The 13,052-nt window shown below is 41.0% G+C and overlaps 1 long non-coding RNA gene across 11 annotated transcripts in view; it reads left to right on the top strand.

Annotated features, from left to right (window-relative positions):
• Nucleotides 1-13,052, top strand: part of LOC129628852 (uncharacterized) — a 143,454-nt gene that overhangs the window by 100,377 nt on the left and 30,025 nt on the right. For 7 of the 11 annotated variants that reach the window (XR_008702930.1, XR_008702934.1, XR_008702926.1 and 4 more), the window contains one exon: nt 7,310-7,428. This is a non-coding gene — a long non-coding RNA (uncharacterized LOC129628852). Of the gene's footprint in view, nt 1-4,328; nt 4,434-7,309; nt 7,429-7,624; nt 7,959-11,949; nt 12,102-13,052 lie in introns of those variants that run through there. The other 4 variants (XR_008702938.1, XR_008702935.1, XR_008702932.1 and 1 more) reach the window with 4 other exon arrangements.

The following is a 13,052-nucleotide window of genomic DNA, read 5'->3' as shown; positions in this document are numbered from 1 at the left end:
CTTCTCTCAGTTCCATCTCTACCCTGAGTTACAAATGGGACAATCATATCCAGAGCCAACATCAAGATCATTCATGTGCTGAAGAACACAGGCTCATGTTAATGATAGAGATAACTGTGATATAAAGGGAATGAGTTATTAATTTGGAGTTAAGGAGACTTCATTTTGAGTATCCAGTTTGTGAAATTTGGGTCAATCAAATTAAGTTTTTCCAAATTTATAGGTAATAGAAGAGTGATAATAACATCACAGGGTTGAAGTAAAGACCATTCATACTCATTCATTTATTCAAATAAGCTTTAGTTAGTGCTCATTCTGTACCAGATGTGACACTAAGCTTGAAATGGAGCAGATGGCAAAGCTGACTTAGTTCTTGTCCTTAAAGCCTACAGGAAAAACAGATCATCACAGGTGTGATGATGTCTAGGAAAGAGAAGTACAGGTGCTTGGAAGGGTGCATTAGCCAAGAGGAAAAATAACATGAGAAGGTTCTGTGCCACCCAAAGCATGATGCATTCATGGAAATGAAAAAAAAAAACCATGGATGGATGAAGGATCATAGATAATGCATGTGAGGGAGCTCAGTAAACAGAAAGGTACTCCACAGATATGAAGGGATTTCATGCTAATAGAGACTATCTTTTGGGAAAAATCATCTCCAATGAAGTTCCTAGTAGACTGGCAAAGGAGATGTTTAGAGACAAGAAGGAGTACTTCCAGTTCTCAGGTCTCATCTTGTAGACAAACATCTACAGAATGTAGATCCACAGCAGAATGTAGAACAGGCGCCCCCGGCTCACATGTACTTCTCTCCTGCCACATTGAGGCCCTGCCATCCAGCACTCATACTTGTCCATTCATTTTGCCTCTGTTTTAAAACACCAAACCTGATGAGAAAAGATTTGCTCACATACCGTGTACAAGGACACATCAAAAGTCACACACTAGAAAGTGGTTCAGCAGTCCTCCCTTGGTCCAGGACTCTCACAGCCTTTGGAAGATGCTCATTGTAGGCTTTGACCATTCATGACTGGTTAATCATCTACATGTTAAGAAGTTACTTTCTGCTTCTAGAGAATCAGAGATCTTTGGAAAAGATCGAGGGTCTTCTAGGACCCCTCCTACCCAGTTCAGGTGTCTCTTCTGCAACAGCCCTAACAGGTAGTCAGTCAGCCTCTGCATGGACACTTCCAATGACTGGAGCACTAAGTGCCTTGCAAACCACCCGCTTCGTGGTTGAGCCAGTTTATACTGGCTGCTCCATGCATTGGTCTTAGCTCTTCCTCTGCTAACCCAGGGATAACTCTGTTCCTTCATTCAGCATGGATTTATTGAGTGTGTTCCTGGCTCCCTATTATGTGGCACAATTCCATACAAAGACATGTAGAACAAGGTTTCCTCCTCAAAAGGTCTACCATCTAGTGGGCTTGGTCCACTCCCTGTGTTACTTTGCCTGGACTGCCACAATAAAGTACCACCAATTGGGAGGCTTAAACAGCAGAAATCTGTTTTCTCACAATTCTTGGAACTGGAAGTCTGAAATGAAGATGTAGCAGGGTTGCTTCTCCTGAGGTTTCTTCCACTGGCTTGGATATATCATCTTCCTTTTCTGTGTCTTCGTCTGGTCTTTCTTCTCTTTGTGTAGCTCTGTGTCCTTATCTCCTATTCTTATGAGGACACGAGTCTTGTTGGATTAAGGAGCACCCTAATGACCTCATTTTAATGTAACTACTACTTTACAGACCCTATCTGCAAATAGGTTCATCTGTACCATTTTTCTAGATTCCACATATATGTGTCCATATACAATGTTTGCTGTTCTCTTTCTGACTTACTCCACTCTGTATAACAGACTCTAGTTTCACCCATAATCTCTGCAGATGACTCAGTTTGATCCTTTATATGGCTAAGTAGTATCCCAATGTGTATTGCAAGATGTGTACCACATCTTCTTTATCCATTCATCTGTCAATGAACATTCAGGTTGCTTGCACATCCTGGATGTTTTAAATAGTGCTGCAGTGAACACTGGGGTTCATATGTCGTTTTTTAATTATGGTTTTCTCAGGGTATATGCCAGTAGTAGGATGCAAACATAGAAAACGGATGAGTGGACATGTGGGGCAAGTGGGGTGGGATGAATTGGGAGATTAGGATTGATACACCACCGTGTGTAAAATAGACAGCTAGTGGGAACTTGCTGTATAGTACATGGAGCTCAGCTCAGTGCTCTGTGGTAACTTAGATGGGTGGGATGGAGGTTCAAGAAGGAGAGAAAATACGTATACATGTAGCTGATTCACATTGTTAGACAGCAGAAACCAACACAACATTGTAAAGCAACTATTTCTGCCCCCACCCCCAGAAAGATGCTATCTGCAAAAACAATCGCATTCTGAGGTTATGGGAATTAGATCTTCATGTGAATTTGGAAAGGAACACACAATTCAACCCATAACACTCCCCTTTGCTCATGCAACTCTAGATCCATGTCATGTACCGTGCTCGGTACAAGAATACTGGAGTGGGTTACCATTTCCTACTCCAGGAGATCATCCCTACCCAGAGACTGAACATGCATCTCCTGTATTTCCTGTTCTGGCAGGTGGATTCTTTACCACTGAGCCATCTGGAAGCCATATCCTTTAGCTAAGCTGCTGCTTATTGGGGGTTGACATTCTCAGTTTCTTTGACTTTGACTTTTTATTTCACTATATGTCACCAAACCTATCACTGTGTTTGTTATTGTCCCATAGAGACACTTTCATTTATTATTGTATCCACTAAAATGTCAGGTCTGAAAGGACACAGGCAGCTGGATTGTTGTCTCCCTACACCTGGTGAAACTAACTATCGGCATAGTGTTTGATGAGTTATATGTTTTCATAACTGTCTTGTACAATAACTCTTAATGACTTTGAAAACAACCAAAATTCTTGGACATTGTAAACTATTGTTTGTTATATAACCTTTTGTTTTTATCAGTTGTTTCTTTGAGGCAAAGTGTGAAATTTTGTGTTTATGAATGAGTTGATAAGGATAGGAACATGAACAGTCTAAAGGCAGACAACTAGAAATAATATGTCCAGCTTGCCAGCCTTCTATTAATCAAAGCCTTTGAAGACATGGTTTAATCAGGCAAGAGTCTAGCTAATTACATTGTCATTGTATGTGTGTGCTCAGTAATTCAGTTGTGTCTGACTCTTTGCAACCCATGACTGTAGCCTGCTAGGCTTCTCTGTCCATAGACTTTTCCAAGCAAGAATACCAGAGTAGGTTGTCATTTCCTGCTCAGGGAATCTTCCCAACCCAGGGATTGAACCCATGTCTCCTGTGTCTCCTGCATTGGCAGGCAGATTGGGCCCATGTTACTCCATGGTTCCTTGGAACCAATTGTCAAGCACCTTAACATTCAAATACATATCTCTGTGGCAGTGTTTCCCAAAAATGTGTGTCAAGGAACACCTGATCCTTTGGAATTTTCCAGTTAAGAGTGATCAAAAAAATAGTTCAAAGCAGTATGACTAGCCCTTCTTGAAAATGACTAAGCTAAATTGTCACATAAAAAGCTATTAGGTATTCTAGGGTAAAGAAACATGTTTAACTTTTTATAACACAGTGCCTCATAAACTTATTTGATATGGAGCATTTGGTGGCTGAGTGGTAAAGAATCTTCCTGCAGTGCAAGAAACATGGGTTCGATTGCTGGGTTGGGAGGATCCCTGGAGAAGGAAGTGGCAACCCACTCCAGTATTCTTGCCTGGGAAATCTCATGGACAGAGGAGTCTGGCAGGCTACAGTCAATGGGGTTGCAAAGAGTCAGACACAACTTAGCCACCAAACAACATCCACAGAACTAGTTTCTGTGCAATGCACTGTTTGTTGGTTTTCAAATGTTTTGTTTATTTATATGGCTGCATCAGGCCTTAGTTGCAGCACATAGGATATTCAGTCTTTGTTGTGGCATACAGGATCTTTAATTGTGGAATGCAAACTGTTAGTTGTGGTATATGTGATCTAGTTCCCTGACCAGGAATCGAACCCAGGTCCCCTCCACTGGGAGTGTGGAGTCCCAGCCACTGGACCAGCAGGGAAGTCCCTGTGCAATGTACTTTGGGAAACACTAGTCTCTAAGCTGAGCTAAGTTTTACCAATAGAGTTTTTTTCTTTTTTCTTTTTTTCTTTAATTTCACTTAGCCTCCTTATAGCCAAGCAAATGCCAAAATATTCCTTCAACAGTTCTCCCTCTGTCCTCTGGGCCTATCTTTTTAATTTTATTTTTTATTTTCTTCTATTTTTCTTTTTTTCTCTGTTTTGCACATATATAGCACTTCCACTAGTTTCCTTAGAAACATGCAAGTAGCAGATCATTACAGACTAATGGAACTCATCATCGGGCTGCGTACTCCATGTGGGGTCTTGAGCAATGCGAGGTAAGAGGTTGTGATTAAAGTTTAGAGGATGATCAGATTGCTGGGGGCAACCAGAGTTGGCATTCAGTCATAATAGAAGGCATGGCCAAATTGCCAGTGCTGGAGGTCAATGAGGAAGGAAGGGAGAAAATTCCGGGAAATTTTTACTCTGCACTGGACACTGTACTATGTTCTGGCCATTACAAACAAAGAATCCATATTTCCGTAGAGTTCATTGGCCAGTGGGAGAGATAAATGGGTAAACAAATATAAGTCAGGGTCATATAAATATTATATAAAGGTGGGTTTAAGATGTTATTGGAGCAAAGGAGAAAAAATATGAACTCTGTCCAGAGAGTCTCACTCTTGCCTCCATCCCCCTGCTGTCACTTCAGTCGTGTCCAGCTCTGTGCGACCCCATAGACGGCAGCCCACCAGGTCCCCTGTCCCTGGGATTCTCCAGGCAAGAACACTGGAGTGGGTTGCCATTTCCTTCTCCAGTGCATGAAAGTGAAAAGTGAAAGGGAAGTTGCTCTGGTGTGTCTGACTCTTCGCGACCCCATGGACTGCAGCCCACCAGGCTCCTCTTGCCTCCATGTTCAGCCTTAAATATACAAGGACATTGACAGTGTCAGTGATTGAGACTCCCTCAAAAAGGGGAAGGGACTCAGGTAACTGAGTGCACTCCAGTGCACTCAGCACTCAGTGGACTCCAGTGTACTCAGCATCCCACCTGAAAACTTTGTGTCTGAGTCAGGGAGAGTCAGGAAGCACAGAGTCAAGGAACCAGCAAAGATAATGTCATAAAGCCCCTAAAAACAAAGACTTCCTGGTTTGATGACTCTGAATAGTGATTCTGCTTAATTAACTGCGAGTTTCCGGTACTTGGCATTTGAATGACCCTTTACAGTTCACAGACTGCATTTACGCATCTTAACCTCAAAAATCTTGCAAGATTGTTCAGACTGTCCCAATTTATAGATGAGGGAAAAGCAGTTCAATGAGACCAAGTCATACATAGAACATCCCACGGTAAGCGGAAGGAAAGAAAAATGAACTCCCCGCTTGTTCAGACATCAAATCCATTTTTTTTTTTCGAAATTGAAGAAATGTCTGAGAGTACAAGAGAAATAGCAGAGGAAACACTTGTTTAATAATAATATTCCCAAATGTGTATGATAAGAGGGGGGCCAGCCGAAGAACATGGAGTGGAGACAGTCCCTAACCTAGATAAGAAAGGAAGAGTTTCACGAGAACTTGTCCTTTCAGAAGTTCAAAGTAATTTAAGGACAGACATATTTCAGTAATAGTCCCCAAGTAAGGAGCACCCCTACTTTTATTTAGACAAGTGAATTGTCCACCTGATCTGCCTCTTGAGAAATTTGTATGCAGGTCAGGAAGCAACAGTTAGAACTGGACATGGAACAACAGACTGGCTCCAAATAGGAAAAGGAGTACGTCAAGGCTGTATATTGTCACCCTGCTTATTTAACTTATATGCAGAGTATATCATGAGAAACGCTGGACTGGAAGAAACACAAGCTGGAATCAAGATTGCCAGGAGAAATATCAATAACCTCAGATATGCAGATGACACCACCCTTATGGCAGAAAGTAAAGAGGAACTCAAAAGCCTCTTGATGAAAGTGAAAGTGGAGAGTGAAAAAGTTGGCTTAAAGCTCAACATTCAGAAGACGAAGATCATGGCATCCGGTTCCATCACTTCGTGGCAAATAGATGGGGAAACAGTGGAAACAGTGTCAGACTTTATTTTTCTGGGCTCCAAAATCACTGCAGATGGTGACTGCAGCCATGAAATTAAAAGACGCTTACTCCTTGGAAGGAAAGTTATGACCAACCTAGATAGCATATTGAAAAGCAGAGACATTACTTTGCCAACAAAGGTTCATCTAGTCAAGGTTATGGTTTTTCCTGTGGTCATGTATGGATGTGAGAGTTGGACTGTGAAGAAGGCTGAGTGCTGAAGAATTGATGATGCCTTTGAAATGTGGTGTTGGAGAAGACTCTTGAGAGTCCCTTGGACTGCAAGGAGATCCAACCAGTCCATTCTGAAGGAGATCAACCCTGGGATTTCTTTGGAAGGAATGATGCTAAAGCTGAAACTCCAGAACTTTGGCCACCTCGTGCGAAGAGTTGACTCATTGGAAAAGACTCTGATGCTGGATGGATTGGGGGCAGGAGGAGAAGGGGATGACAGAGGATGAGATGGCTGGATGGCATCACTGACTCGAGGGATGTGAGTCTCAGTGAACTCCGGGAGTTGGTGATGGACAGGGAGGCCTGGCGTGCTGCAATTCATGGGGTCGCAAAGAGTCGGACACAACTGAGCAACTGATCTGATCTGATCTGATTTTCTAAGCTGGAGATAAAGCTCCATCCGCCCGTTGCATCAGCTCAGGTACAGTCAGGGCCATCAGCTCCTACTCTCCTGCTGTGACTCACCAGGTAGATGTCCTCACCCACCCAGAGCTGAGTGATCAATGGAAGATAAGACATTTCTTCAAAACAAGTTATCCTTCATACCATGCTACTTCAAAAAAATTTTTTAAAAATCTTTATTGGCGTATGGTTGCTTTACAATGTTGTGCTCATTTCTACTGTACAGCAAAGTGAATCAGTTGCATGTATACATATATCCCCTCTTTTTTTGATTTCCATCCCATTTAGGTCACCACAGAGCACTGAGTGGAGTTCTTGGTGCTATTCTCATTAATTATCTATTTTATGCATAGTATCAATAATGTTTTTATGTCAGTCCCAATCTCCCAATTCATCTCATCACCCACCCTTTCCCCTTTGGTATCCATACATGTGTTCTCTACATCTGTATCTCTCTTCTGCTTTGTAAATAATATTGTCTATGCCATTTTTTTCAGATTCCACGTGGTAGCAAAGAGAAACCAGGATGTGAGTGCCTATGGCTGGCATCTCAGGCTCCATCAATTCTTTTTATCTTTTCATTGAGAAAGATGTAAAAAGAGGGCATGCAATAGAGGTGAGTTAACGTAACCTTTCCCAGCCTCTTGCCTAGCCCATCTTCCTCCTCCCTCTTGCATTCTCTGTATTCTTGGCATAATTCTTTCCCAACGGCTCCCTTGAGCACCTTTCTGCTCATTATTTTATTCTACCTGCCTAGATAAATCTCCAGATGATTCACTCCCTCTAAAACCCACCTACTCTAACATTGTCAGGGGATTCCTACAAAGAACAATCAAGCATTTGCCTGGAGGACTAGTGGACTAGATTTCTTCTGTTTTAATTTATAACATGAAATAAGGAGCTTAATCTACACCAGGCTCCCGGGAACCCCACTTAATAGACTGCGCATCAGGGAGCTTTCCACAGACTGCTTTGGAAGATGTCTTCCATGCTATTGGAATATTCTCTGACCAACTAACTGATAGCTGATGTCTGTTTCATGCCTCAGTGACTTCTTGTTGTTGACCTGGGTTCATTCTCTCATTCAGCTTATTGAATACTTTTTATGAGACAGGTTGTTATCAAAAGACTATTTGTACCTTTATCAGAGGACGGAAGGAAGGGCATACAGTATATAATTCATCCATTTTTCTTAGTCCTCAATATTTGTGAGCAATTGTTCAGAGAGGTCCATAGGAGGTCCATCACATAGTGATATGGCCAGAACACCCTGCAAGAAAAAAGATGAAAGAAAATAATTTTCTCCTTCTTAGATATGGTCCAGTCTTCAAAATTCACTGAAAATAGGAACTGATGCTTTCTGTGGATAGCTATTGGAGATATAAACAGAATGAATGTAGTCCTCAGAAAGACAAGATAATCCTATAAAGCAATACTTCTTCTACTTGAACAGCATTTAGATGTCTTTTTAGAGGAAAACAACTGTCATGTAGCCCCATGTTGACTCCAATTCATTTTATTTTAATGTTTCTTAGATATATATAACCATTAAACTAAGCATAAACTCCTTATGCATATTAACCCTTAAGCAATACAGTCAAAATTAATTTGCAAATAAAACTAAACTAATACCAGAATCATTAGCATTAATTTAGTATGCCATATGACAACTTGGTAAAATTAATTTTTGCTCAGAATGTGACTGTGATTCCAAGTGCTGTGGTGTATATACTCGCTTTCAAGTTTGGTCTGCCTCTGCTGTCACCTGTTATGCAATGACCCCATCACTACAGTACTTCTCTCCATGAAAATTCTGAGAAGCCACCGCTTCTTTAGTATACATTGAAGTCCTCTGGTTTTCACTACAGTGCAAGTGAATTCTACCTCACCCCCTTCTCATTAGTGAAACATACCACTTGGCTCCAACACAAATGCAACTGGAGCTCTGGAATCACGTAGCAGTTGTCAATTCTGAGGTCTTTCAGATGCCCCAGAATATGTGCATGTGTGTTTTTCAGATCATCAAACTGAAAATATAACATAGAAAATTTCTCATTAAGTACCATATGTAAAACAGATAGCTAGTGGGAAGCTGCTGCATAGCACAGGGAGCTCAGCTCAGTGCTCTGTGATGGCTTAGAGGGGCGGGATGGAGGGAGGGAGGTCCAAGAGGGAGAGGATATATGTGCACATAGAACTGACTCACTTCATTGTACAGCAGAAACTAACATGATGTTGTAAAACAATTATACTCCAATAAAAATTTTTTTTAAAATGTTTTTTGACTTTCTAAGAATATGTCTCTAGCCTCCCACAGAGATTCCACATATTCCTGCTTGACAAATATGGCCAGAGAACTATCTGAATTTCTTCTGTCAGAGCCCTTAATGACACATGTCCTGTACCACTGTCCAGAAAGAGTTGGTCCTGCTTCCATCACAGAGATGGAGGTCAAGAGGGATGAGGAAAAAGGCATGGCTGCTCAGACTGAGCCATCTCCAGAACCTTCCAGATGGAAATCAGGCAGAAACTCAACTCATTTGGAGTATTTTGCACTTGCCACAAATGGCTGAGAGACTATTATGATCTAACCCTGTGTAGGATGCTTTTATGGGATGTTATAAAAGAGAAAATACATACACACTGGCTAACAAGAGAGGCAGGATGACATAATGGCCTATTTCATCTGCAATTTCAGTGATTATATAAATGATGAATAAAATCCAACTACAAGTGCTTTTTTATTATCTTCTCGATGGGCTAAGATCTGAAAGCTTGACCCCTGGAAAGTAATAGCCTCTTTCATATGTATCCAGAGCTGGAATAAAGGCAAGAGCTGGGGGTCTGGACTTTGACCTGAAGCTCTTAAACAGAATGCGGCTTATCACTCCCCTGAGGGACAGAGAGAGTTTTACAATGAGATCATCTTACACTGGAGGAGTTGTATAGATGACTCTTAAAAGTCAACGTAATCTACCCCAAAATGGCTTCTACTGGGGGTGCCTGAGATATCAGATTGGCAGTGCTGAATTGTTCACCAGAGGCCCCCTACCTTGCCTAGGATAGAGAAGGGTGGAGGTCAAGCTGCTGATACTCGTGTCCTGGAAGCAGGGGGTTCTGTCTCTGTCTTGAGGTCACTAGATAGAACAAGACCTGAGTCATTCTCCCTGAAAGTGTTTGAGCTAAGATCAAGTCTCTTGTTGTTCAGTCACATCTGACTCTTTGCGACCTCATGGACGGCAACACACCAGACTTCCCTGTCCTTCATCATCTCCCAGAGTTTGCTTAAACTCATGTCCATTGAGTCAGTGATGCCATCCAACCATCTCATCCTCTGTCATCCCCATCCCCTTCTCCTCCTGCCTTCAGTCTTTCCCATCATCAGGATCTTTTCCAATGAGTCAGTTTTTTGCATCAGTTGGCCAAAGTATTGGAGCTTCAGCATCAGTCCTTCTAATGAATATTCAGGGTTGCTTTCCTTTAGGATTGACTGGTTTTGATCTCCTTGCAGTCCAAAGGATCCTCAAGAGTCTTCTTCAACACCACAATTCAAAAGTATCAATCCTTCAGTGCTCAGGCTGCTTTATGGTCCAACTCTCACATCCATGCATGACTACTGGAAAAACCATAGCTTTGACTATGCAGACCTTTGTTGGCAAAGTAATGTCTCTGCTTTTTAATATGCTGTCTAGGTTTGATCAAGTCCTAAAAGCCAGCAAACCAATTACTGGGCAAACTACCTACATCACATTAGGGGACATAACATTAGATATCCTCTAGCCAGGGTGTCCAGAATCTGGGTTCCTACAATAGAATGGAATCTCTGGAGGAATACCCTTGCTGGTCTACCATCCCTGAGGGAAGTTACTTTGTCACGTGTGGCTGAGCTTGTTTGTACTTGTTGTCTGTCAGGCATTTGTAGTTGAAACCAGAATCACTTTGGATGCTACCTGATTGAACCAAGATTTCTCTTAGTAACTTCTGCCTATCTCAAAACTCATGAATCATCCAGGTAACTTGGGGCTTTATCCCCTATCAATGGATTCTGCTAATGTGCATGGATAGGAGAAGGCAGATTAAAGCAACCTTTCCGGGTAGAAGTAGGCAGTTGAGAGAAAGTGTTTGCAGATCTCTCACACCTCTGATGGTGATACACAGCATCCATTAGTGAGACACCTAATCATCTGTAGCTGTCAAATCCAAACTGCCTTCTTTTAAGAGCCAATTTGTTTTCTTGCCAGATCAATGCTCTTATCTGTAATTGTGTGGACCACCAGCAACAGCCAATAACCAGTTAACATGCAATTCAATTTCGGAAGAAAGAAATGTCTTAATTCAAACATTTATTGTACAAGTGTGAAATGCCCTTAGTGAAATTAATGGTGGCTAAGTGACTATAACTTATAAATCAGTTTGCCCGAGTGGAGCAAAGTGATAGAAGGAAATATATAGACTTTGGAACAGATGAACACAACTGCTCAATCTTTTGATTTTTAATTCTGGGTCTGCTGCCATTACTATATTCTGTTGATAATGGTTGTCAGCATGCCTAGATCTTATCTAGTATAACAGCTGGAACAACAAAGTTTCTAGTGCTCCCACCGACCGTAACGTCTCAACAGAAAGATGCTCTGCTGCCTATGCATTACTCCCTCCTCTACTCTAGTCTTGGTCCCCAAACAGTTGTCTTCAGATGTCCATTAATCCTATCATGAAACCCCATCCTCCATTTTTCATTTGAAATGGATGCAAAGGAAGATTTATACCTTTTGAGACACTCTAGTGTTGTACAGAGGCTGTGCTCTGATTCACGATTTTTTAAATAGCCATATCATATCTCCACACCATGCTGCAATACATTTGCTCATGAAGCATAACATCACTGAAAGTGCTCTAAGCAAGTAGAATTTTCAGTTGAAAATGGAGAATAGCAAGGTGTTCACTAAGCCTGTTTCCTCTTTTCCCTTGCCACATAGCTGGACCATACCCGCTCTTTCCTTTTCTGTTTGATGTGGCCATGTGACTGAGTTCAAGCCAGTGGAGTCTGAACCTAAGTGAACCTTAGTGAAGATGGGCTTGAACGCTTGGTCCTAAGAAATCTTTCACATACCATTCTTCTTGTTCTTTCCTCTTCTAGTAACTTGACACAGATTAATAATGACAGTTTTGGAAGCCAAAGTGTTGATGATGGAATAGTAGATGGAAGACATACGGGTCCTTGAATCACCATTTGGGAGAGAGTTGAGCATCAATTAGGAACACCTATTTTATTCTTTATCTGAAAGCAAAGTAAACTTCTTTGGTGTTTGAACCTTTATGTAATTAGGGGTTTACTTGTTACCGCAGCAAGCATAAATGTCAATGATACAGTGTGTTCTACTGAATATAATGAGAAAGGAAAGTGATATTTCAAAATTCCTAACAGTTTTAGGATATTTTTCTCCCAAAATGACTGTTTTTAAAGAACAATAATACCTTCCTTAGGTTTGAGATTCAAGTTCCTTGTCTGAGCAAAAAAAAAAAGAAAAAAGAATTTTGGACTAAATCTTCCTGAATCCATATCATGTTATTATTTTGTTTTTTTTTTTTTTTTTTTACTCACATAATCTTCCTTTTTTTTTTTTTTTTTTTTTTTGAGAAAGAAAATGCAAAGCATAGGGCCATACAATGAAAAATCTTTTTCCAAGTAGAGTGGAGAATAGTAAGGAGGCCAAGTCAATGTAGAAACAAATAAATACAAAATCTATTAGAATTAAACCAGCTAGTTAAATCTGGCTTTAACATTGCTTTGGGGCTTTTTATTGCTGCAAAGAAGTATGAAACAAAATGGTATATTATGAAAAGAGGGAAGGGTAGAGGGAAATCTTGAGGAAGGAGGGGAGAAGGGCAGATAGTGTTGAAACTCAAGTAGGAAACAAAGTGACATTTAGCTTTGGTTCCATGACTTTCTAAGCAGTCAACCCTGATAGATTGTGACCCCACCTGTTAAGGAACAGAGCTGTTGTTTGCTTCCTGCTTACTCAACTCTTGCTCCTCTAACAGCAAATGAATCTCACATGTACATAGACACATACTCCCACACAAGCACACTTCCAGACAGTGGGTCATAATTTCCTTCAGTATTAACGCCAAGAATTGCCACACTGTTAAAGTCTGTCTTCCAAATAAACTTAACCTTCATGTGTAAGTGATTTGACATTACATCTTTTCCTATTAATGAAAAAAACTTTTTTTCTACAG

The sequence above is a fragment of the Bubalus kerabau genome, chromosome 15 (assembly GCF_029407905.1).
Source record: "Bubalus kerabau isolate K-KA32 ecotype Philippines breed swamp buffalo chromosome 15, PCC_UOA_SB_1v2, whole genome shotgun sequence".
NCBI classification, from domain to species: domain Eukaryota; kingdom Metazoa; phylum Chordata; class Mammalia; order Artiodactyla; family Bovidae; genus Bubalus; species Bubalus kerabau.
This window is presented reverse-complemented; position numbering and strand designations above follow the sequence as displayed.